Source organism: Hipposideros armiger, unplaced genomic scaffold, assembly GCF_001890085.2.
Source record: "Hipposideros armiger isolate ML-2016 unplaced genomic scaffold, ASM189008v1 scaffold_1192, whole genome shotgun sequence".
Lineage (NCBI taxonomy): Eukaryota > Metazoa > Chordata > Mammalia > Chiroptera > Hipposideridae > Hipposideros > Hipposideros armiger.
The window spans coordinates 354,235-357,832 of NW_017732542.1; the positions used below are offsets into that span (position 1 = coordinate 354,235).

The 3,598-nt window shown below is 34.9% G+C and overlaps 1 pseudogene; it reads left to right on the forward strand.

The window, feature by feature from the left end:
- The first annotated feature begins 1,204 nt into the window (after nt 1–1,204).
- Nucleotides 1,205–1,807, forward strand: LOC109376768 (60S ribosomal protein L22 pseudogene; annotated as a pseudogene).
- The last annotated feature ends 1,791 nt before the right edge of the window (nt 1,808–3,598 follow it).

Genomic DNA, 3,598 nt, shown 5'->3' on the forward strand with positions numbered 1-3,598 from the left:
ATAGAAACAGAAGGAACACTTTCTAACTTGTTCTATGAAGCCAGCATTACCCTAATACCAAAATCAGACAAAGCCATTACAAGAAAGGAAAACTACAGAGTAATCTCTCTCATGGATATATATGCCAAAATCTTCAACAAAATATTAGCAAATTGAACCCAACAGTATATTTTAAAAATTACACACCATGACCAAATGAAATTTATTCCAGGTATACCAGGCCTGCTTTGACATTTGAAAATCAATCAATGTAATACATCACATCAACAGGCTAAAGAAGAAAAATCATATCAAATGTTGAAAAAGCATTTGACAAAATCCAACACCCATTCATGATAAAAACCCTCAGCAAACTAGGAACAGAATGGGACTTCTGCAATTTGATAAGGAACATGCATAAAACCTTACAGCCAACCACCATAATGATCAGAAACTAGATGCTTTCTCTCTAAGATCAGGAATAAGGAATAAGATACCCCCTCCACTCCTATTCAACACATACTGCAATTTCTAGCTAATGCAATAGGACAAGTAAAGGAAACAAAAGGTATACAGATTGGGAAAGAAGAAATAATGTCTTTGTTTGCAGACGACATGACTGTATATGTAGAAAATCCTAAAGAATACACAAAAAAACAAAACTCCTGAAACCCATAAGCAATATAGCAAGCTACAGGTTACAAGACCAATCTTCCAAAGTCAGTTGCTTTCCTATATACCAGCAGTGAGCAACTGAAATTTGAAATTAAAAATACAACACTATTTCCATTAGTACCCCTCCAAAAAAAAGTTGAGGTATAAATCTAACAAAATATGTATGAAACCTATATGAGGAAAACTGCATCTGAAAGAAATCAAAGAAAATCTAAATAAATGGAGAGCTATTCCATGTTCATGGATAGGAAGACTCAGTAATGTAAAGATATCAGTTCTTCCAACTACTGTCTATATGCTGATGCCTTCCAAATGTATATTTCCAACTCCAACATCTTCCCTGATGTCTAAGCCTATACATACAATTCCTTCTTGATAATTCCATTTGGATGTCCAATGGACATCTCAAATTCAAAATGGCCATAACAGATTTTTATGGTAACACATTATTGTATATATTCTGTCCATTAATAACTAACATTTAAGAACATTTACAATATTAATGGAATTTAAGAGAAGTTCAACTTCCATTTTTTAAATATTTCAATACTGGATATTAATAAGTCAAAATAATTATGGTCAAAATTATTATGTGAAGCTTTCTGCCTCCATTGCTGCTATGGTGCCTGTGAAAAAGCTTGTGGCAAGGGGAAGGGGGGCAAAAAAAAAGCAGTTTCTGAAGTTTACCCTTGATTCCACCCACTGAGTAGAAGATGGAATCATGGAGCTGCCAATTTTGAGCAGTTTCTTCAAGAACAAATCAAAATGAATGGAAAAGCTGGGAATCTCAGTGGAGGGGTTGTAACCATTGAACGGAGCAAGAACAAGATCACTGTAACTTCTGAGGTGCCTTTTCCCAACAGGTATTTGAAATATCTCACCAAAAAGTATTGAAGAACAATCTACATGATCGGTTGTGAGTAGCTGCTAACAACAAAGGAGAGTTACAAATTGTATTACTTGCAGATTAATCAAGATGAAGAGGAGGTAGAAGATGAGGATAAAACTCATTTCTCTGGAATGTTTTGTATGAGTTCTTGAGTAAAACTTGGGAACCAAAAAAAAAATACTATTATGTGAAAAACATAATGTTTGATATTAGTCTACATACAATTCCGTTTTTGGTGTTCTTTGGCTGCAAGAACGAACATTTGGTTTACTAATAGGAATAGCTCTTAATACTGGGATGGCTTCTTCTTGATATTACTTTCTGCTCTTGATTTTAGCATAATTATCTGTGATTGTATGAGTGGAGCTGATTGGAGAGGAACTCATGTGTATTCCAAATAAGAGTACATACCCGATTACTATAGTAATGTGGAGGTAGACAGGCAATACAACTGCCCAATACTTTTGAGGCCAGTAGGTTAAGCCTACGGAGTTTAGGCAAGATTTAGGAATAAAAGTCCCCATAAGATGCGTATGAAGCCAGAGAGGAAAAACAGTGAAAAGCAGAGTGTCAGGCGGGGGGACCTGAAACAGGCACACCGGAATCCTCTAATGTGAGCTTGAAGAGCACAGGGGCTGCGGAATCGCTTGCTTGCCGTTGTGGAGCCATAACAGAAATTTTGATTTCTCCTGCCATTGTTCTGAGACTGTTATCATGGAAGAAAGCAAAGGATTGTATCACATTCTATTATTTTTGGTGGCACTGAAATTGTCTCAGCATGGGAGATAGAAGATACAAATGTATTATCAAACAGGTTAGGAGAAAACTCTTTAGTCCTAAATTTGTATTGGAAGTATGGGTATGAACTGCTGGTGTATTTCTGCCTTAAGAAAATGTTTCCTAACTATCTACTGAAAGAACCAGGGGAAAATGATCAGCTTAGTAACAATGACCATCATTTCCCACTTTGAACATGGAACTTCAGAGAAATGGCCAATTCTAGGTTTGGAGCCAAAAAAAAGTACAGAATACAGAGTCTAGATAGAACATTTCCTCATACCAGATAGCAAGGATGCTATGCTGTCAATAGACTACTCAGATTCTGTCAAAAGAACTCAGAAGCAACTTATAGAGGTTTCTGCTGGCCTGATAGGACTATCTGAGAATTATTAAGGATAAGAACTGCAATTTTTGAAAACTATATAGTGTGTTTAAATCTTTGAGCTTATAATTATATTTAAAGATAAACTAGCTATATTTTAAAAATTAAAAATAGAGCTGCCATACGATTCAGCAATTCCACTTCTGGGTATTTATCTGAGGAAACAAAATCACTAATTCAAAAAATATATGCACCCCTATGCTCATTACAGCATTACTAGTAACAGCCAAGATATGGAAGCAACCTAGATGCCCATCAGTAGATGAATGGATAAAGAAGATATGATACATATATGCAATGGAATATTATTCACCAATAGAAAAGAATGAAATCTCGCCAATTTTGACAACATGAATGGACCTAGAGAGTTGTTATGCTAACTGGAATAAGTTAGAGAAAGACAACTAACCTATGATTTCACTATGTGGAATCTAAAAAACAAAAACCAAAAGAACAAATGAAACAAAACAGAAACAGATTCATAGTATGGTGAACAAGCTGATGGTTGCCAAAGAGGGAGTGGAGTGGGAATTTTTTTTAAAAGGCAAAAAAAAAAATCCCCAAACTACTTGATTCTCATTGGAGGATGCTATTGAACCAGCTCATTCTTTTGAACACTTGTAAATAAAAGAAAGAATCTCACATTTATCCTGTCTTTTTTATACACACTGTTGGGGAACCAAATAGCAGATGAGGGGAAGTTTTCTTCATAAAAATATTCTAATCAGTAAATGGAAAAAGTAATAAAATAGTTGATTTTGCAACCTGTAATGAATTCATGAATGTTATCATTAAGCATCAATGCCTGTTAACATCAGTAAAAAAATAACCAGACATTATGCCTTCTTATTAAAGAACACAACACCATCTATGATGTCTTGCCAAAAAAACTG